Raw genomic sequence first — 23,134 nt, forward strand, 5'->3', positions numbered from 1 at the left:
TTTCCCATCACGTTCTTCCAGGTGAGTGTATTGTAAGCTAAAATGAGTTCTAGACCCAGGTCTGCCAGGGACTGGTTGGGTTGCCATAAGAAAGCCTTTTCGAGGGACTTCTCTTGTGGTGCAATGGTTAAGAATCCACCTGCCAGTGCAGGGGACACAGGTTCGATCCCTGGTCCAGGAAGATCCCACATGCTGTGGAGCAACGAAGCCCGTGCACCACAACTACTGAGCCTGCGCTCTAGAGCCTGCGAGCCACAACCACTGAGCCCGCATGCCACAACTATGGAAACCCACGCGCCTAGAGCCCATGCTCCACAACAAGGGAAGCCACCGCAGTGAGAAGCCTGCACACCGCAACGAAGACCCAATGCAGCCAAAAAGAAAAAAAAAAAGAAAGCCTTTTCTCTTCTCTGGATTTCCTTGACATATGTGAATGGGAGAGTCTGTGACCTGTACGGGACGCTTTGGCACTAACCCCCATAGCTTCTCCCTTTCTGTTCTCCCCACACAGCTCGTGCCTTGTTGCAGGGTCCCTGTGACCTGCCATGAGGACGTGACCGGCAGATGCAATTTCCAGTCCGGTAGATAGGCTGTATCTGCGGTCATCAAGATTGTCTGTCTTTGTCTGGACATTTTGGGTGGATGACCTTATCCTGGAGGAGACGACACTTCCTCAGACGCTGGATATGTTCTGTCCTCGCTGTTCCTGCCCAGTGGCCCCCCACTGACCCCTGTCACGGTCCCCTCCCCCCATGCACTCCGGGTGCAGCCTGTCCTGTGCCATCAGACACCCCTCATGGGTGGCCTCTGGGCTGCCTGGCTGGCCCCCTTCCAGCCGCACCTGCTGACTCCCCTGTGCAGGCTCTGACCATGCTCACCAGGACCAATTGACAGGGTCTTGCCCCTCGCCTCCCGCTGGGGGCTCCTGGAGGATGCCCGGGCGTGGGACTTGGGAGTCCTGGGATGCACACATGCACAAGCCAGTGTGTGGGGGAGGTTAGTCTCCGGGGGGTGGTCGGTTGAAGGAAGCCTCGAATAATGCTGTGCGCACTGGTCACGAGAGAATGGTCCCTGTAGGGGCTGGTCCAGGGACAAGGGGAGGAGAGAAGAGGTTCCATAGAGGGGGAGAGCCTCCGAGCTGAATCTTGAGAGAAGCGGGTGGCTTCAGGGGCAGGCGCTGAGAGGAGGGTCGGGACTGGATGCAGAGGGCGCAGCGCCGTCAGAATCACGGGGAGGGGCCTGCTGGTGGTTGGTTCCCCAGGACCAGAGGAGGGCGGGGAGGGCGCTGGGAGTGTGCAGACAGCAGGGCCCCGGGGCTGCGTGTCTCTGAGGCCTGGCTTCTCTGTCGTGTTCTCTTCCCCCCGTGTCTCCTCTGCCACATGCAGATGGAAACCTGCCTGGTCGTTGAGGGGCCCCAATGGCTGTAGGCAGAGCTCAGCTGTGTCTCCCCGCTCCATCCTTGCTGGGCCTCAGGGCCCCTCGGGTGTCTGCTCTCCGTACAGCTCCCAGTGGAAGGACGGGAGGACCAAGCCCGATTCCAAAGGCTGTCTCGGGCTCAGCGGCACAGTTTGATCCTAACATTTTTGTTCCTTGGTTGTCATTAAGAAAAGATCTTATATTTAAATTCAGAATGGACCTTCACCTAAGTCAGGGTGCTTCCTATTGATACAGACTCTGTGCGTGTGCGTGTGCGTGTGTGTGTGTGTGTATGTGTGTACTTTTAGTCCGTTACCTGAAGAACAAGTGTTCCTGGCGGGTTGCTAGGACTCGCCAGCACATCTCTGCCTGACTCCCCCGTTTGCAGCTGAGAACTGGTCTCCGTGGACGCCAGCCAGACGACAATGGGAGACGGATGGTGTAAAAGGGTCTTACTTTACGGGACTCTTTGGACACAGTAGGATGTGACTAATTTCTCTATGAAAGACACGTTTGATAAGAAAAGCATAAATATTCAGCGTCTTGGCGTTGCACATCCCTCCCCCCGCCCCGCCCCTACCCTCTGCAGGGTGGGAGGCCTGCGTCCAGAGCCTGCCCGGCGGCTTCCCCTCCTCCCCCCCGCTGGGTTCCTTGTTTGACTCTCAGTCCTGAGCAGCTTTTTATTTATAAAATGTGTCTCCTGTTTTCCTTGGAAAATCGTCCCACCGAGCTTCCTGTGGGGATATTTGGGGACTAAAGCTGTGGCTTCTGATTTTTCCCTCTACTTGACGTAACAGCTCTGAGGCCTGATTCTTTTGAATTTTCTGCTTCCCCTGCTGCTCTTTAGGCTAAAGAACAGCAAGTCTCCTTCAGCGTCTTGTTTTCAGTTTAGGAGGCCTGCTGGTACCTGCAGCACGAATTTCTTTAGCTCCATGATAGTTTCCTTTTGCATCTAAAACATCGAGTGTTTGAGGAGCGAGAACATTCCGTCGGCTTTTGCGTTTTATGGTCACGAAACGCAGAAAGGGTTTTGTGTGAGGTATGTTTGCAGAGTTTCAGAGCTGGGGCACTGCCTGAGACGTTCTCTCCAAGACTCTTTTGACCTGGTTTTCTTTTAGACTGGAATGTGAGTTTCAGGTTTTTTTCCTTTTCATGAAGCAGTGCCACGATCGATAAAAGATGAGCGATAGAATTTGGAAAAATCACTGCATTTAGATGCAGACACCTAGTGAGCCATGAGCCACTGAAACTCCCTCTGGACGCTCAGGGTTCATGGGTGATTTGCCTGGAGCTGCTGCGTATCCATGTTCAGGTAGAAATGATCTGTGGCGCAGAGGTGCTAACACCACCTACTGGAGCCATGAGATTGGGTGGTTCTAACCCTGGACCTCAGCTTTCTCACCGGGAAATGAGGCGGGTCAGCCAGTTCGCCGTCTGACCATCCTTCTGGACCTGCTTGCTGTGAGGTGGCAGGTGCAGGACGGTACTTCTCTCCCCGGCCACGAGGTGTCCGAGGAGCACACACCTGCGGGGCTGTCTCCCCTGCGGCTTTGTCCTCCCTGGGAGCTCGGGAGCCCCTCACATGTGAGCAGGGCGATGCTTTGGTCTCACGTTTGTCGTATTTGGGGGCTGGTGACTCAGCCATCCAGACTCAGACAAGAATTTTAAGAGACACCAAAACAATCCCTTGTTTTCTTTTTCTTTTTTTTTTTAAATTTTATTTTATTATTTTTTTGGCTGCGTCGGATCTTTGTTGCTGCGTGCGGGCTTTCCCTAGTTGCGGGGAGCACGGGTTACTCTTCGTTGCGGTGCGTGGGCTTCTCATTGCGACGGCTTCAGTGGTTGTGATGCACAGGCTTAGTTGCTCTGTGGCATGTGTGACCTTCCCGGACCAGGGCTCGAACCCGTGTCCCCTGCATTGGCAGGCGGATTCTTAACCACTGCGCCACCAGGGCAGCCCCTCCCTTCATTTTCTTGATGGCTGTTTGAAACCCGGCTGGGAACCAGACCCTTTCAGGAATGGATTATCGTGTGGTCCACGAAATAGGAATTTACAAGCGTTTTTCAAACACGAACACGTGGACCAAGGAAGAGTTATCGTGGATTATTTATACAATTCAGGTGTAGACACCTTTAGAAATAAAATGGCAGGCGGCAGGCTCAGGCTTCCCTCTGTGTCCAGGGTCTGTGGGGGCTCTCGCAGAGCTTTGCCTGTGCTGGGTCACCCCGAATAATAGGTGCCCTGTGCTCGGGGCAGCGTGCAGAGGGGAGGATGTAAAACGTCCACAAAGAGCCATCGCTTCAAGGACATGCCAGCTCCTTCCTGTGCTTCTTCCCACAGGGGAGGACCCAGTTCCCATCACACCCACAGCAGCCCGGGGTGGTGGGCCACTGGTTCATTTAGCCGGGAGAGAAGGGAAAGCCCTCCGGGGGGAGTTCATGAGGCCTGCGCATCCATTTGCAATAAGCATGGACAGACAAATGTCAGGTTTAGCAAAATAAGCTCTACCCCAGTGAGTCTCGAAGGAGGAGGGTTCCTGGGAATAACCACCAAGCTACGTTTGGAGGTGTCGATGGTGAGACTTTAGAAATGTCAGCACCAGAGAGAACCTTCCAGTGTAGGGTGGGCTGTTGTATGATGGTACAAGGGTCGTAACCCTGACATTCATGCAAGAATAGCGCTAACTCCTTGTGATACTGTGCCCTTTGCCATTTAAAAAGGAAGTCGATTTCAGCTGGCCACCTTTCAGAAGGTGTTATTACGACTATGATTTTACATTTATAATTCAGATTTTTTATGAACAACAGAATGCCAGTTGCTATAATTCAAAATTTATGTGCCAAGAAAACAAATGCTGTGCCCTGTCTTACTTTACATAGTCTTTGCGGTTTGGATCAGCAAACCTATGGTCTCTATCAGTCCGGAGGGTGATGCCCCACTTAGGGTAAAGGGGCCTCAGCCTCTGGTCCACATGTGGATAATATGAAGCGTATGTGTTTGTGGTAAGACTGTCCTTTCGTGTGACACTCAGTTTCTATGTTGCTCTTAAATTGTCCCCGTTCTCCCCTGCTCCTTCAGGGTACATACGTTGCTCTGTATCCATCCTTTCGTCCTTGGTACTCGGAGGCCTGGGTTCAAATGCTGCCTTTGTCCTTTTCTAACTGTGTTGTTTTGGGCACTTTCCTTACCTTCTGTGTGACTCAGCACATTGAGGGTATAAAGGTTCTGACCCCGCTGGGTTGTTGTGAGGAGTTAATAACGAGTTGATGCTGCACTTCACACGTCCCCAGCTACCGGCCTCGTCCATCTAAAGCATGTATCGCGTGGTGTGGCCTGGTGCCACGTACCAGGCACTGTGCCGGGCTGTGGCCTTCAGTGCTGGTGAGAAGAGCCCTCGAGACCAAGGGCCCCAACACCGGTCCTCGGGTGCTACTGGCCCTACTAGCCGAGTGACTCTGGACAAGTCACCCGACCTCCTTGGGCCTCAGTTTTCTGTTTTGTCAAATGGTAAAGATGGAGTCAGTAATCTCACAGTTGTGTTCCAACTCTAAGTACTCTTGGAAGTCCTAATCCCCAGCCAGGCGGCCTCATGGAGATTCATGGCAGGGGACTGAGGATTTCCGTCTTCCCCTGGCCACGACTCAGAAGAGAGCAACTGCGATATGTTAGGTAAATGACCTTGGCAGTGTCAAATCTTATTACGGAAAGTGTCTTTTGAGTGTTTGGGTTGGAAGAGTTATGAGGATATCACATATTAAGATTAGTGGTTTGACAATTCAGGGAGTATATTAACAACAGGTTTTACTGCTGTAGGGAACCAGCACATTTCTCTATGAAAAGCCCTGTAAGACGTTTTAGCTGGTCTTCATAATGGGAAGTGGGGTAGAAGCAGGTCCCAGGCACTTCATGGATGTTGAAACAGTTGAATGGAGGAAATTAGTCACTTTTTACCAGATGAATAAATAGATAAAGTTAAGACTAGAACTGATGGAAGAATAGAAGCGCCCAGGGTCTGTTGTTTGCCCACATCTGAAAGTACTTTACGATCCATTTAGAGATGCTTTGGAAGTTCCAGAAAGGGGCAGGCTGGCAAAGCTTACGCACCTGGCTCAGCAAATTCCTCTGCCTTTAAAGTAGTAAAAGAATAAACTTAACCTCAGAGTCATCGTGCCTTTTCCATATAAAATACACGGTTAATTAAGTCCTCCTCCTACACTCTCCCATGCCACCCTGTTCTTCTGTCCTGCATGGCAGCTCCGTGGAGGTGGCAGTGTTATCTGATCATTCACTGTCGTCCCCTTGGAGCTAGCAGTGTCCAGCACCCAGGTGGAGAATTCCTATACACGTGTGTGTTCACCTTGAGTGAATGGAAAGACGGCTTCTCTTAACGACTCATTTTCTGAGCTGTGCACTCAGCTTAGAGGACCGTTACCTACGTCTGTGTGTTTGGGTGGCTTTGTTTCGGAAGAGGAGTGAGGCTAAGAATAAGCAAGTTGCTCTGTGTGTCTGGCTGGACAAGTGAACTGATGAAGCCATGGGTCTGGTTTTGCTCTTCAGATTGTTTGGGGTGAAAGGGGAGCAGCCTTCCTTACCTACTGCGGCTCCCTGGAGCCTTGAGTTGGACATCGGGGGAGGGGGATGGAGCTCTGGCCCAAACTGGCCCATGCCTCAGCTTTGGCACCTTGCTACCCCCCTGCACTGGTTGGTTCTCGCAAGGAAGTCCTGAGTCTTCCCTCTCTTGTCTGCCAAGGGGTCACCTCTGGGGAGGGGCTTCCTGATGCTCCCCCCATGGAGAGGGCCTCAGGGAAGCCCTGTTCCCGGGTCCTGGGACCACGTCGAGTCAGACCAAGTGGCTGTGGATCTAACACCGAAGGCATTGAAGCTTTGGGTCCAGGACAGGGAAGCTGATTTCCCTGTTGGGACATAAAGTATTTCTTTGTTCTCCTGACTCTTCCTCCACCTCTGCCCTTCCCCCTCCAGCTGCATCCGACCACCATGTTACTAGAGACCCCGAGTCCTGCAGGCTGGCGGTCGTGGCCTTTCGGAATCTCCACACCAGGTGTGTCACTGTCACTGCTTTCTTTCCATTTCTCTGAGTGCTGTGACCCTAAACCAAACTGCAGTGAGTGGCAGAGGAGCTTCCCAGCCGGCCCTGCCCTCGGGGTCCCGGGGCCCAGTGAGAGGCAGTCAGGCTGAGGTCTCCTCCCCACATCTCCTCCCGTTTTCCTTGATCTCAGTGCGTTATTGTACCTTTATCCCACGGACACTGTGACAAAGGACTGCAGAACTCAGAAAGGAATGTTCGAGGTCAAATTCACACTTGGGGAGCTGCTGTCCGCGCAGCGCCGCGGGTCCTCACGCGCCCAGGGCAATCCAAGAGGAAGCCCCATTTCACCACGCGGATGTCCTGTGCATCTGAGGCCGCGCGGGGCAGGGGGAGTCACATCTTTACATTTGTTTCTCTTTTCATAATTATCATGCTACGTAAAGTTTTGCTGACTGTGAAGGGAAACCCAAAAAGTGGACTTTGATTTTGTTTTAATTTTAGAATTTTATTTATTTGTTTATACAGCAAGTTCTTATTAGTTATCCACTTTATACATATTAGTGTATATATGTCAATCCCAGTCTCCCAGTTCATCCCACCACCACCACCCCCTGCCACTCAGAAAGTGGACTTTGGATGGCAGCTCTTCATCACAAGGGGAACAAACATAGGCTCCCAGAGCAGGAAGCTGTCTGCATCCCATGACGTGACACCATGGGCCGCGCATCAGACTCAGATAACGGCAGCAGCGCGGGCTCTCTCTCTTCCTGGCAGCGTTTGAACCGTTTACACTGTATGGGCTCGTTCGCACCTCACCACCGTGTTGAGAGAAGGTGATTCTAATGCCTCCGTTCCAAAACCGAGGAAATCGAGGCAGAACAGAGGGCTTTAGACTCCCTACCTAGGGTGCTACGGCTGTACACGGGATGAAAGCGTTTCTCAAGTGTAAGACTCATCTTTAGGTTATACGAGCTACATGTTATTTAAAGTAATAACGACCCTATTCGAGATTCTAGCAAAGGAAATTAGCAATAACTTTCTTGGTTTGAAGCCCAAGGCTTGGAAAATGCCACCTAATTATGACATTCAATTAATGTATTAATTATTTTTGCTTGATAAAACCATGCCAGGTCAGTGAAGAGTAGCTGATTATTTGGGGAATTGTCGAATTGTTCTTTCTTACAACTTAGGTAAGGATGCTACAGGTCCATTGTTTAACATATGAAGTAGCAAAACTTGCTTTTAAACAGTTTCTGGACTGTCTTGGACCCCACGCACATCGCCTGGGAAGAGCCTACCTCTGAAGAGCGGGGTGTTGTTTTTTCCAACAGCCATGTCGCTGCAGCTCACACAGCCCCGCGAGCTCCACGGGACAAGGGCCCAGTCACTGCTGTGGCCACACCACCAGCCCAGCACTGGAACACGGTGGGCATCAAGAAAAGTGTCTTTGATCTACAGGAATCAATCTCACACTCACACAGCAGCCCCACCCTGCATTGTCTGCTCAGTTGTTGGTCTTATTTATCTCGCTGGAATCCTAATAGCTTTGGGGCATTTTCAAAGGTATAATTCATCTTCAGAAGATGAAGATTTGGCACCGTTAAGTTACTTAAGCTAATGCTTCATTTTTGAGGACAATTCCCAAAAGAAGAAAGGAAACATTTCTGAGAGTCTGTCATGTACCAAGCACAGATACATTCATTTCCATTATCTTACTTAATCCTCACATCAGTTCTGTAACATAACCATGATTCTGTCCGTTGTATAATCGAGGAAGCTGAGGTTCAGAGAGGTTAAGTAACTCACCCAAAGTCACACAGCTAGCTAGTGTGTTTTAGAACTAAGATTTAACTTAGGTGCCTTGGACTCAAAACCTACTTTGCACTGCTGGTGCCGTCTGGGAGAGGAGGCCCAGAGCTGGAGAGAGACGTAACCTCCCAACGGGAGTATTCTGAAGGAGAGCATAGGCATTCACAGGAGTAAACCCTAACAGATCGGTTACATGTGAGCGTGCTTTGCTGTGACCTTGGGCACGTTACTGTCTTTTAATGCTGACGCTATTCCATGAAGAGCTGTGGGAACTTTGAGCCCCACACCCACCTCTCGTGGTCGCCAAGCTCTATTTACTGAGCACAACCAGAATGGCTGCGGGTCTGGGTGAGGGGACGGGGAGACTTTGGGGCACAGGACTGTGTGGAATTGACCTTCTGACGTGCTGACCTCCCCGCAGTGGGGGTGGGGCAGGCGCTGTGAGTGAGGAGGGCTCCGCCCGCCCAGAGGCCCTTGACCCTTGGTCAGGTCACCTCGCCTTCCTGGAGGCTGCCTTTCTTACCTGCGACATAGAGGGCATTGGATCAGGTGACCGAAGGGCTTCCATCCAGCTCTGGTTTCCACGTTCTTACAGTGCTAGGACCCAACCCGCGTGAGGATTAAGTACAGGAAGAATCGGAGCTTCCGACTCTGACCCTGGCCTCTGCGGGCTCCAGGCCTCCCAGCTGGCTGGACGGAGACGCCTGCGGGCGGGAGCTGGGGCCCAGCAAGGACGGGGCACACTTCTCGCTACCGTCTGGAGCCCCGGGTGGCGGCCTTGACCTCGAAGGCCTTTCTTTGCAGCCAGTGTAACCAACACAGACGCACATCAGTAAGGCTGGTGTGAGTCTTCCCGGGGACCCGGCCTCCCCTGGGCCCGCAGAGGGTGGGCGTCCTGGCGCTGAGAGCCCATCAGGGCCGAGGCTGCCCATCCCACAGGCTGCAGTCCCCTCCCCAGAAGGCGTCCGTTTCCCATACTTCACGAGTCTGGGAGGCCAAAGGCCCCACTGTCTCCTGCCAGCTCACCCGGAAGGAGAGCAGCACGGAGCTGGCCCCTGGGAGCCGGGCCACACACGTCCTCCTGGTGCCTTGGGCTGCGGGCCCGTGACGTGCTGTCAGATCATGGCACGCCTGCGTGCAGAGCACCCCTGGCCTGGGGTCACGCTCAGAACCAAGGCTGCAGACCGGCCAGGGCCTCAGGGGCCTGCCTGCTCTGACCCTTCCCTCTCCTTCCTCCCTGCACACAGGCCTCCAGCCCTCACCCGGCCGCCTTCCCCGCACCCCACGCGGCTGCACCGTCTCCCGCGCTCTCTGCTCGGCCGTCTGCTCAGCAGGCCCACGTCTGCCCCACGAGCAGGCAGGCGCCGCGTGGTGAGGCCCTTGGGCGGCTCACGTCTGCACCCTCGATGCCGAGCTGCCATCTGGCACAGAGGATGCGCTCAGTAGATACCCACGGGATGAGCCCATGAATCACTGTCATTCTGGACCCGTGCCCAAGATATAAGCCCTCTGGCCAGCCCCCATCCTCTGGTCTTGACCCCTAGCTGGCCTGGGCTTCCTCTCCCCTGGCCCAGGGGCCCCGGCGTCTCCCTCCCAGGCACTTTGTCCTACCCTCTGGACCGTGGCTGCAGGAAGACAAGGTCCCCTACATCATCCCTAAGTGCTCCCCGACCTCGTCGCCTGGACTGAACCCTGGCTGTCACCCAAGAACACACTGCCCCAAGGCCCCTCCTTCCCCACATCCTCTGAACCTCAGGGTCAGGAAGAGAGGTCAGCACCCCTGCTTCAGTTTCATCTTTTGTAGAACAAATGGAAACAGAAACCCGCTGCCTGCGGCCCGTCGTAGGGTCATGAAGCCGCCCGCTCCATTTGTGGCCTTCCTGTCACCCCCTCCCGCACTCAGGGCCCCAGGGTCACTCTGGGAAGCTTCCTGCAGTGACTCCTCAACTGCCCGGTGTCCCAGGTGGCTCTGCCGTGGCTCCGAGGGCCTCCCGTGGCCACACCTGGAGCTGCTCCGCCTGAGAGTCTTCAGTCCTCCATCATGACCTCCCACCCTCCCGGCCCTTCCTCTCCGAATCGCTCTTGCACCTGCCCGTCAGCTGCACCAGACCCAGCTCCAGACTCGTTTCCCCTGTGAATCGACCATCCTGTTCCAGAAAACTGAATAAGTTCTAAGGTCACAGTCAGCACATCAGCATAAAAGGAACGAAAATCTGCTGAAAATGGCTTGTGACTCACAGCTCCATCAAGCTCACATCTTATGATTTAGTGACTCGATGACATTTGGATATAAAGCATTACAAGTAGGGCTTCCCTGGTGGCACAGTGGTTAAGAATCCTCCTGCCAATGCAGGGGACGTGGGTTCGAGCCCTGGTCCGGGAAGATCCCACATGCCACAGAGCAACCAAGCCCGTGCGCCACAACTACTGAGCCTGTGCTCTAGAGCCCACGAGCCACAACTACTGAGCCCGCGTGCCACAACTACTGAACCTGCGCTCTAGAGCCTGCGAGGCACAACTAGACAAAGCCCACGTGCAGCAACGAAGAACCAACAACAGCCAAAAATAAATAAATAAATTTATCAAAAAACAAAAAAGCATTACAAGTAAATCAAAGAGAAAGGAGAAACTCACAGCAGAGAAACCTGGAAGAGAGCACCTGAACCAGGTGAAGAAGGCTAATGTCACCACTGATGTCATGAGGATGCATGTACCCCTGATGCAATAATTCCCTAAACCCGGTTTAATTACGAGAAAAATATCAAACTCAAATTGGGGGAAATTGTATAAAGTATTTCAGTTCTTTTTAAAACTGTCGTGAAAAACAAGAAAAGCCTGAGACACTGTCCCAAGCCAGAGGAGATTAAGGAGCCCCATGGTGACAGCCCCATGCAGTGTGGCTTCCGGACAGGAGCCTGGAACAAAGGGAAGGGCGGTCACTGGCTGCGTCAATCCACGCCAGGGCTCAGGTCATAGCTGGGCACCCATCTTGGTTATGTAGTCGTGACAAGTGCCCTCGACAGTGAGGTGACAAGTGTAAAATGTTAATAAGGGGGGAAACTGGGTACGGGACGTACAAGAACTCTCTGCACTATCTTTGCCACTTTTACCAAAATAAAGAGTTTATTTACAAAAATGAAGTTTGAATTTACCTAAGACCCCTTTCTGGTGGTCCCAGCATCTCTTTGCGCCGAGTCAGTTATGCCAGGGCAGAGCGATCTCCAGGCTTCCACGCTGGGCCCCCTGCATATTCCTCACCCCAAACACCGTGCTGAACGGCAGGACAGAACCTGCAGAAGGAACTGAAACCATACTCTGGTTGGAAGTTCCGAGAGGCCAGAAAGACTGGAGAATCCATCCATCCATCCGTCCGTCCGTCCGTCTGTCTGTCCAGTACTGACCAGCACTCCAGACCAGGCACTGTGTGAAATGCTGGTGAGAAAGTGGTGGGTGAAACAGATGTTGTCCGTCCCATCTGAAGGTCACAGTCAGCAGAGAAGACAGACAAGTACGGGAAGACACTGAGTGACTTGGCACCGTGGAGCACCGTGGGGCGCAAAGAAGGAAAAACAGCCCAGCTGTCAGCCAAGAGTACCCACAGAGTGTCCTAACCTGGGTTCTCACAGTCCTACCTCAGCACTACTGATACCTGCATTGTATTATAGAACTTCATCCATTTATATAACTTTAACTGATGGACAAAGCTAGTAAATCATTTAGTAGTAAAACTCCAGAATGCTGTACCTGTCAGCAGGTTGTCCGATGATGCACGTGGAACAGAAAGCACTTTGACAGCTGCGCAGGAAAGAACTTCTTAGGAGGCGGTCAGGCACCAAGGCTGCCGTGTAGTTGGAGGTCATGTCTAAGACCCCCCGGGTGCCGAGCTCCAGAGCGGGGAACCTGGTGGGAGGTAGGGCGGGCACTGGAGGACGGCCAGCCTGCCTGGGTTCCATTGCCGCGCAGATCTGTGCCGCAGCAGATTCAAGAAAGAGAGACTGGGCCTCTGGAAATAACGTCCCCATAACTCTGAATCCAAGTCTGGCCTTGGAGCAAGTCTCACCTCAGTAAAGCATTGAGAACTCACCTGACCATTCAGAGCAGAATCGGGATAATGAAAGTGGAACATCCTCCCAGCACGGTCCCTGAGCCACACCTGGCTGAAGATACCAGTTCCTTAGTGATGAGAGTGTAAGATTAACGCTAGAAATGCATGGTATTGTGTTGGGGTTTTGTATATATTTATGATGAAGCCAACAGTTTGGTAAACCAGGAGTAATTCTTTTCATAACGTTGTACGTTCTATTATTCTCATTTAAACAGTGATAATGATTCTAAGTTCTAAAGCGTGGTCTCTGGAGTCAAATTATTGGGGTTCGAACCTCAGCTCTGCCACACAGTACCTAGGTGATCTTAGACCACTTAAGCAGTCTGGTAGCTTTGAGTTTCTTGTGGTCTCCGTGGGGCTGTTATGAGGATTAAATGAGAGAGCGCTCGTGAAGTGTTTTGTACAATGCGAGGAACAGAGCACGTGTGAAATAAATGTAGCCTATTACTGTTATTTTTTATTATGTATTATTAAGGTAGGTGCCTGTAATGCACCTTTAGGTTACAAATGGACCCAGATGATGGTTAGATGAGTTAGTCAATTTATGATCAGAAGGGGTTGGACCAGGCGGGTAAGGAAATCCTTCTGCCCACCCCTTCCCCGCCCCACCAGAGGTCGGTGACTTCAGTAAGATTTGTTTTATCCAAGTATGTCACACGTGAACATGTCACATACTTTGTTTCATTTGATCCTCATCAAAACTCTTGGAAACAAGCGTTCTTTCCCCAACTTTGCTGATGAGAAAACCTGGATTCAGAGTTTAAATGATTTGCCCAGGGCTTCCCTGGTGGTGCAGCGGTTGAGAATCTGCCTGCCAATGCAGGTGACACGGGTTCGAGCCCTGGTCTGGGAAGATGCCACATGCCGCGGAGCAACTAGGCCCGTGAGCCACAACTACTGAGCCTGCGCGTCTGGAGCCTGTGCTCCGCAACAAGAGAGGCCACGACAGTGAGAGGCCCGCGCATTGCGAAGAGTGGCCCCCGCTCGCCACAACTGGAGAAAGCCCTCGCACAGAAACGAAGACCCAACACAGCCAAAAATAAATATAAATAAATAAAGAAGATTTCATTTAAATGATTTGCCCAAAGTCCTACAGCCAGGAGGTTGGAATCTCAGGGCTTGAACGTTTGTTTCCGGTGTCAAGCCCTGATGAGCCAGCTGCCATTTGGGGCCTCTGGGACAAAACTGCCTTTAAACTGCCCCTGAAAGCGGAGACACTTCTCAGAGGCAGTAGTGCCGCATGCGTAGAGGTGGCAGCAGGTGTCTGGCTGTGCTCACAAAACCCGTTTCATCACTGGCCTGGGCCCTCTCTTTCCTTGGGCCAGACCCCCTCAGGCTCCCTCTCCAGCTCTGTTCCCCTCGTCGATCTTTCAAACGGAATTCTGCTGCCAGCGCAGCACAGCTTAAAACCAGTGAGCAGACCCAGGGCAACCTCTGCTCCACGATGAGTCGGCAGCGCCAACCCGGCTGTCAGCCTTCAAACTCCAACAAGCACGGACCCTCTGCAGCATGAGGTTCAGAAAGTCAGCCTGGGAGAGGACAGACCAATCCAAGAAGAAGCCTGGGGTTGCTCCTTGCAAGATCCTAGCTAAAGCAGCCTCTGCTAACCTCTGCTAGCACGCAGGGCGTTTACCCCACGCCGTCCTGAAGATGAGCGTTCAGGGCCAAATTGGAAGCAGATGAAATTGGTTCTACTTCCTTCTATCCCCGAACTGAGTTGTCCCCAACCCAGGCACTGCTGCCCTTCCTAGACCAAACCTCTAAGTCTTTACGCCTTTCTCATCCGTGGTCAGAATTTAACTCAGTTGTGACTTTCATGAGTAAAGACCGTAATCCAGGCAGCAAACACCTGGAAGTCCTACCAGTCCTAGATCCCCGAATCTTGCTTCATGGTTATTCTTGAGCTATAAATACTGTCTGTAACTTGAAGGATTATGATTAGGTTGAATAAGGATCTATTCATTAAACTTCAGAGCATCAAAACTAGGTGGCTCAATAAAAAGATGCAAAGACATACCCAGCGTTAAGCCTAAACCTGGTCAAGAATATAAGTAGATTGAGGATGGTTCTATGAATAAATTCACAGATGACAGACAGATCTGCAAGAAATATGAAATTGAGGTCACTGTCATGGGACGTTAAGGCTAGTAATTCTTCTTAAGTTAGCAGCATAAGGCAACTATTACGCTCTTTCACAAACTACCTCTTGTTTCTTTCCTCAGGAAAGAGTCTTGGGAGAGAAAAAGCTACTGATTTGACCTAATACTGTTTTGTTTCAAAAATTATAGTCGCCCACAACAATTCTCTATTTAATCATTCATTTTGTTATTCCTGTCATAGTACCAATTCGGTAGTTCTTTCCCACGTTTGGTCAGAATCCACGACCAAATGGCTCTGCCTATTGTGAAAGGAGAAAGTGGGAATGGGCGGGGTTGGGGGGCCTGACCCCCAAATGGTGACCAGTGGTTCAAATCTCAGTGTCCAAAGGGGTGTTCCAAATGTGGGTTCACTCTGGGACAGCATTGCTGTCTGCTTGAGATTTGGGGGGCAAGATGGGGGATGTCCTGGTGAGCTCCTCATGAGGTAAGACAAGGCAGAGGTGACCTTGAGGGACACTCACAGCTCTGGTTATCATTTAGCTCGGGCAGCGTCCCAAATACTGACTGCTGTGCGGGGAACAGAGCTCCGGGACAGGAGAAGCATTGCTGACAAGACCAGTCCCGGTGTTGGAGGAAGCAGACCCATTAGACTTCACGCTGCGAGTTACAGAAAACCCAACCAATTGGGTTACACAGTAAAGATGGTGGATCCACTTGGGTAGCTGAAACATCCCACGATGATCAGACTTTACATGACGTGATCAAGGCTGCAGCATCCTTCTTGCATTCTCCTGTCCTGCTCTCTCCTCACACTGGCTCCCCGCTGGGTAGTGAACAGTTGCAGTGGATCCAGGCCTCCCACTGAAAGGAAGAGAGAGAGAGGATGGCCTTCCCAGGAGTCCACAGCATGTGACTTCTCTGGCTTGTCTCACTAGTGTATTGTCAGGTGTCTGCCCTGAACCAGAGGACTTTTATTGATTAGCATAGGCTGAGCCCTGGGACTCTGCGCTTATTGTCATGGTAAGTCTATGTGTGTCAACTTGTCTGGGCCACAGGGTGCCTGGATATGTGGTCAGACATTATTCTGGGTGTGTCTGTAAGGGTTATTCTTAACAAGATTAATGTTTAACTTGGTAGACAGAGTAAAGCAGATTGCTCTTCCTAATGTGGGTGGGCCTCAGCTAATCAGTTGAAGGCCTGAGTAGGACAAAAAGGCTGCACTTCCCCAGAGTAAGAGAGAGTTCTTCCTGCCGGACAGCCTTCAAATCGAGACGTCGGCTTTTTTCTGCCTTTGGGTTCAAACCGAAACACTGGCTCTTCCTGGGTTTCAAACTTGGCAGCCTTCAACCCTTCAAACCCATGGCCTCTCCTGGTTCTCAGGCCTTTGGACTTGGAAGGAAACCATCAGCCCTCCTGGGTGTCCAGCTTGCTGACTCACCTTGCAGCTCTTGGGACTTGCCAGCCTCCATAGTTGTGTGAGCCAATTTCTTTATATATTCTCTTTATATCTGTATTTATATAGATATCCTATTGGTTCTGTTTCTCTGGGAAACCCAAACACACTTATGGTTCAGGGAAGGGCTTTAGTACTATCAGGGGAACTAGAGGTGCTGAGAAAACCAATGCCTTAGCCCCTTACAGAAGGGAAGTCTGCATCTCAGGAGACTCACGGGAGCCTAGAACTCATTTTAGACACATGGGAATGGAGGGCAGCCAGAGTGAAGGGCAGGAAGGCCAACGTCGTGAGAACGGATGCAGAAGCCAGCTGGGGTTCAGCCTGCTCTGAGGAGCTGCGGTGGACGTACCCAAAGTGGAAGAATAGCAATGCCACCACCACTACCGGTGCAAGGCACTGGAGGGAGCCTCTACCTGCATTGCCGTGTTCAGTCCTCATGAGAAACCTGTGCAGTGGATCTGACTACCCAGAATTGACACACAAGGAGGCTAAGGCTAGAAAGGAAGTACCTTGCCCTACACACCCAGTCGCTTCTGTGAGGTGGAACTGGGATGTGAATGTTGGTCTGATTCTGTGATCCGGCGCTTATATCCCAGTGATCTCTGCGCTGCGCATCCAGGCAGGCCTGCCCCGCACTGTGCCGGGTCAGATTTAATGTTCACGGTGGCGTCCTCGCTGCTAACATTGTTTGTTGTCCACGTGTAACAGCGTGAGTGAGGAGGAGGTTCTTGGCATTGTCACCCACTTCATCATCTTTCTGGAAGACCGTTAGCTCTGTTTTTATGTTAGCAAAAGTTTTAACATTGCAAGACGGTAAAGAATTTCTGAGCAAGGGGATTTTCTCCAAGCTCGCGTTATAGCAGCCGTCGCTGGTGCTCTAGAAGCCAGAGGACTTGAAGAAATGAGATTTGCAACTGGATACGGCAAGTTATTGCTGGTTTTGCTGGCATAATTAGATTGTAACATGTGCCTGCTATGTTAATAATTCAACTCATATGTCCTTTTCTCATTTTTTATAGAAAATAAAAGAAGTGCACATATCCAATCAAGGATGTTAAGTAAGAGTGAATTGGGGAAACTAAAATTGAACACACAAGTATGTGAGGAAAAAAGTTATTCTTTGTCAAAGGGTAAATGTTTTCTCAGAATCACAAGAAGTGGCTTGTAACTAACCCTAGAAAAAACAAAACAAGACGTCTGGCATTACTGATGCAAATTTATTTTTAGAAGCCCCTAAATTATTGTCAAAGCCATAGTCCCTATTTAAGTAAGTACCCATCTGCAGAACTGTTCTGAATTGAGACAGTCTTTAGAATCTTCACTCCTGGATGAACTCAGCGGAGCCTTTGCAAGATGCTGGATGGGATACAGGAAGATAAAGAGACATGGAAACTCAAGCCCACATATGAACTGGGCACACAGGCGACGGATGCTCAGGCTGACCCCCCACTGTCCACCTCCACCGTGGGTGCCCTTGGGGTGGTGTCCGCCACCCTGTTACATCAGGGCTCCTGCCACGTACTCTCTTCCGTTGACAGACGGACTTTGTGACGTATAGATGGGTCCCTGCCCCCACTGCACCTCCCACTCCTGCTCAGCTCAGTCTGCTGAATTCTGCCTTCCACTCTCGAGCTTCGGTTGAAACCGCGTTCTGGAACGTCACCAGGGATCCACGTGCCGAACCAGAGTCTCCTTTCTCCCTCTGTGCCGCCCGCTGTGCTGTGACGCTCTTGCAGCTCTGAACACTCCTCCGCTTTTCTCCAGGTTCTTCTCCAGCCCTCGATGGCTCGTCCTCACTGTCTGTCGTTGGCTCCTTTGCTTCTGCCACTTTCCTTAAGTGTCACGCACGGTTTCCTCCAGCGCTGAGCCCAGCGCACAAACGACCCCTCAGTTCCCACGTCCACACCAGACCATCTCCCGAATTCCAGACCTGACTTTCCCTTTATCATTTCAAACTGAACCTGCCCAATGCTGAACCCATTAGTTCTTTTTTTTTTTACTACCAATTATAAAACATTTATTATATTCTCAAATGGCTTCTTTCTTTAAAAATGTATCCTGTTCTTGTTTCATGGCTACAATATCTTCTTTTAAAAAATAATTAATTAATTTTTGGCTGCGTTGGGTCTTCGTTGCTGCGCACAGGCTTCCTCTAATTGCGGCGAGCGGGGATTACTCTTCATTGCGGTGTGCGGGCTTCTCATTGCGGTGGCTTCTCTTGCTGCGGAGCATGGGCTCTAGCTGCTCAGGCTTCAGTAGTTGTGGGGCGTAGGCTCAGTAGTTGTGGCTCGTGGGCTCAGTAGTTGTGGCTCGTGGGCTCAGTAGTTGTGCATGCCACCACTACTGCGCCACCAGGGAAGTCCCTGGCTACAATATCTTCTATCTTGCTTTTTTTTTAAATTGAAGTATAGTTGATTTACAGTGTTATGTTTCTGTTGTACAGCAGAGCGATTCAGTTATACATACGTACATGTATTCTTTTTAAAATATTCTTTTCAAAATATTCTTTTCCCTTATGGTTTATCACAGGATATTGAATATATATAGTTGCCTGTGCTATACAGTAGGACCTTGTTGTTTATCCATTCTACATGTAATAGTTTGCATCTGCTAATCCCAAACTCCCACTCCATCCCTCCCCCACCCCCCATCCCCCTTGGCAGCCATAAGTCTCTTCTCTATGTCTGTGAGTCTGTTTCTGTTTTATAGATAGGTTTATTTGTGTCATATTTTAGATTACACGTATAAGTGATAGCATATGGTATTTGTCTTTCTCTTTCTGAATTACTTCACTTAGTATGATAATCTCTGATTGCATCCATGTTGCTGCAAATGGCATTATTTTGTTCTTTTTTATGGCTGAGTAGTATTCCTTTGTATATTTGTACCACATCTTCTTTATCCATTCATCTGTCGATGGACAGTTAGGTTGTTTCCATGTCTTGGCTATTGTGTATAGTGCTGCTATGAACATAGGGGTGCATGTGTCTTTTTGGATTAGAGTTTTGTCTGGATATATGTCCAGGAGTGGGATTGCTGGATCATATGGTAGTCCTATTTTTAGTTTTCTGAGGAACCTCTATACCCATTCTCCACAGTGGCTGCACCAACTTACATTCCCACCAACAGTGTAGGAGGGACCCATTAGTTCTTATCTCCTTAAGTTTAAAGGTTTATGTAGGGATCATTGATATTTTGATAATGTCAAGTTGTCCTCTCCCAGACAGTGGTGGGAGCTTTCTGGTCATTTTCTGGATGACGTTATGGTTGAAAAGGGTTAAGTGAGGGAGGGGAGAGTATATTGATTCTGGAAGATGGAGGGGTGGTATGGGGAACTGCAGTGAACATTTGTTAACACTGTGGCTACCCTGTACTTTTCACCTTTGCTGTTTTGTAAAATTTCCAGATTAATGAATCCCACTATCCCAAGAAGGAACCCAGAAACTCACTTTGCCAGCCTAGGGCACGGATGGGCAGCTTCCATCCGCCAGTCAGAATCGCCTGTGCGAGATTTCAGCGTGCAGGTTGGAAATTTGAAACAGGAAGTCCCACGGGGAGTTTCCCTTGCTGCTGAGAGTGGGGCTGAGGCCAGCAGTCCCTGGGGGTGGGAGAATCTGTCCCTACACCCGTGTGACGGTGCAGACGGTGGCGGCAGCTGCTGCTGCATCTGCGTAAATGGTAGCGTGCGGGACTTGGCGACGTCAATGGCTCGGTCTCATCACCAGCCCTGTATGACAGCGTGATCTGGGGTCTCTTCCTGGAGGCTTAGCCTTGAGCCTTGTTCCCAAGCCTATGTAATGTCTTGCAACAAGAATCTTGACTAGCACATCAGGGAGTATGGGAGGGAGAAAGAGTCTGAAGTGGGAATCGCATCAGGTCCCCATGAATGTCCAGGGAGGCTATGAACTCAGCACCTCTGGTGCGAATGGAAACTCTTGGGGACACACAGCCTCTCATGTCCTGATGGTCTTTGCTGCCACACAGCTGCTGCTCTGCCTCTGCCCTGATCTGATCTCACACTGTACTTTAGATTTTGTGCTTTAAAAAATTAGGGTAAAATACACATAACATTAAATTGACCATCTTTACAATTTTTAAGCTCACTGGTGTTAAATACATTCGCATTGTTGTGCATCCGTCAGCACCACCGTCCCCAGAACTTTATCGTCTTCCCAAACAGAAACTCTACACCAGCTAAACAATAAGTCCCCATTCCTTCCTGCCCCCAGCCCCTGGCACCCACCATTCTACTCTATACCTAGGGATGTGAATACTGTAAATGCCTCGTAGAAGTGGAGTCATGCACTACTTGTCTTTTTGTGTCTGGCTTATTTAACTCTCCATAATGTCTTTAAGGTTCACCCACGTTGTAGCAGGTGTCAGAATGTCTTTCCTTTTTAAGGCTTAATAATAGTCCACTGTATGGATACCCGTCTGGATTGCTTCCACCTTTTAGCTACTGTGAACATGGGGGTATATACCTAGCACTTTTAATACTAAAAATAATGACTATCCCTTATACAGCACATTCTCTGTAAGGCACTATTCTTTTTGTTAAATTATTTTATTGAAGTAGAGTTGGTTTACAACGTTGTGTTAATTTCTTCTGTACGGCAACGTGACTCAACTATATATATATATATATATATATATTCTTTTTCATATTCTTTTCCATTATGGTTTGTGGCAGGATATTGAATATAGTTCACTGTGCTATACAATAGGACCTTGTTTTTTTAATTTAATTTTTATTTTACACTGGAGTATAGTTGATTTACAATGTTGTGTTTGTTTCCGGTATACAGCAAAGTGATTCAGTTAGACATATACATATATCCATTCTTTTTCAGATTCTTTTCCCTTATAGGTTATTACAGAATACTGAGGAGAGTTCCCTGTGCTGTACAGCAGGTCCTTGTTGAGGCACTACTCTAACATATATTAATTCCTTTAAGCCTGGAAGCAAGCCTGTGGGTTGGGAACCACTATTATCCGTATCTTAACCAGTGAGGACCGCATGGGCTGCCTTGTCTACAGCACAGTAACAAGCAGAAGAGGCAGGACGTGTCACCAGTGCTTGTCTGGGAATATCACATCTGTGTTATAATGGAAGGTCTTTTGTGATGTGTGAAACTTTTGTGTTTTATACACACATGGGCGTAGTTGGATGAGTGTTGTGACAGTGCCCCTTTTCATCTGGAAAGAGTTTAGTACATACACGAGGCCCTACATCTGATTTATTGCAGTGTTCAGTCCTAGTTTTTACTTTTATTCTTCAGGCGTTTGGTTTTGCCTTCAATTTAACATACCTCCATTCTGAGCCAGGTGTGCAGATGTGTGCCGATAGTTCCTGTTTAGGTACTGCAGGTAATCATGCTATGCAGCGTCGATGCTGTGCTGCATTATGTCAATAACAAAAGCCACGTGCAGAGGGAATAAACCCTCATAAGCGTTGGGAACTTGGTCCTGCCTCCTTGGCTCTGGCGGTGGAACCAGGGTTCAAATGCCCCCGCCTGGCTGTGAGTCGAGACCCTCTGGTCTGCAGCCTCTGGACGTGCTGCCCCTGGGCCTTGGTCACTTCCTCGGAGTATCACAGTGTCTGATGCTCTGTGTGCTGCCCCTGGGCCTTGGTCGCTTCCTCAGAGTATCACAGTGTCTGATGCTCTGTGTGCTGCTCCTGGGCCGGGGTGTGTCCCTCTGACCTCTGACAGCTGACTGCTTCTTGCCATTTACACCTCTGTTTAAGGCCTTTCCTGACCATGCAGTTTTCCTTCATCACTGCACCTGTGTTAAATCCTTGCCTAGCCTTTCCTACTCTCTGCTTTTTACTGTTCTTTGACGTTTCGTTCACCACCGGTCTCCTGCTGAAGTGGAAGCTCCATGAAAGGCTAAGCCTGTGCTTGTTTCCTACCGTTTACACCCCCACGCTGGAACCTTGATTAGCAAGTTGTAGGTACAGAGTCAGTAAGCGGAAAACAGTGAATGGACGCATAAGTGGATGTCTGGCAACTCAGAATCTTACCATAATATAATTGAAAGGAAAACTAAACGTTAACAAAGGGGAAACCTTTCTCGAGTTTATTTAATTGAGGTTAAATAAGCTCAGAGTTAAGGACAGTTGCTAAGATACTCTCCTGTTGCTGATGGCCGTGTGATGTTCTGTTACCTGCTAGCTGTGTTTGCTGATTAGATGAGCTCTAACTCTGGCATCACTGCTACTTTATGGATTGGAAAAGTTACGACAAAGTTGCTGATCCAGCTTTGTAAAACTTAAGTATTTCATTCAAAGAAACCTGGAGAGTGTCTGTAATTTCAGCTGGAGTCAAAATGAGTGAAAGGTTTTCTTCTTGCCCTCTAAATCGGGAGTGCAGAAGATTTCCTGGATGGGAGACTGTGCTCTGCTGCGGGTCCCAGGGCCGCCGTCCTGGGTCTCACAGCGTCACCGTGGGATGCGGAGGGAAGCAAGGTCCTCGAAGTCATTTACCACCTTTCTTTCTCCCTTAATTGACATTCTCTCCCTGTGGAAGAGAAATTCTCCCTGTAGAAGAAAGAATTTCTGTTGAAAAGTTAGGGCCAGAATAGACTAGAATAGGAAAAAAGTACCTAAAACTAAGAAATCACGTGGCGGAAAACACTCCGTTTACTATAAAACCTGTTCCTGTCAATCTGTAGCTGCCCAAATTACGTTGACCATTTTCTTTTCCTGTCTCATACACACGTGTTTTTCCATCTGTAAGATAGAGAACGTGTATACTTTGGGCTTCATTGAAGATAATAAGCACCATCAATGTACATTTTTCTTTCTGGAAGGTTCTCAGAGCTCCCAAGTGCAAACACAGAATCATAGCATGTTACGTGTTCTAGTCCTTCATGAGCTGGCAAAAATGTGGTGCATAACTAAACTGTAGTTATGTAAGTAACTGATGCATCAAGGAAGACGATTTGGACCCCACTATGTTAGAAGTGAGGACATTTACATTGTAAGTCAGGGCCAGGAATCCAGGTGTTCATCAAAATCGATTTCGTGTCAAATGCCCAGAAGAGAAGCAGAAGGAGCTGGCAGTGAACACAGCCCTCCACCTGCCTGCTCTACAGACAAGAGTGGGTCTGTCCCATTGGGAATGATTTGTCCCATTTTCCTCGTTAAAGTTGTGTGAAATACAACGTCCGTACTGATCGTAAACTGTGCAGGCTGGACTCT

The 23,134-nt window shown here is 49.8% G+C and overlaps 1 protein-coding gene across 2 annotated transcripts in view; it reads left to right on the forward strand.

Annotated features, from left to right (window-relative positions):
- SPATA13 (spermatogenesis associated 13) overlaps positions 1–23,134 on the forward strand; it is a 263,660-nt gene that overhangs the window by 53,283 nt on the left and 187,243 nt on the right. The gene's annotated exons all lie outside the window — the stretch shown is intronic.

Source organism: Orcinus orca, chromosome 18 (genome assembly GCF_937001465.1).
Source record: "Orcinus orca chromosome 18, mOrcOrc1.1, whole genome shotgun sequence".
Lineage (NCBI taxonomy): Eukaryota > Metazoa > Chordata > Mammalia > Artiodactyla > Delphinidae > Orcinus > Orcinus orca.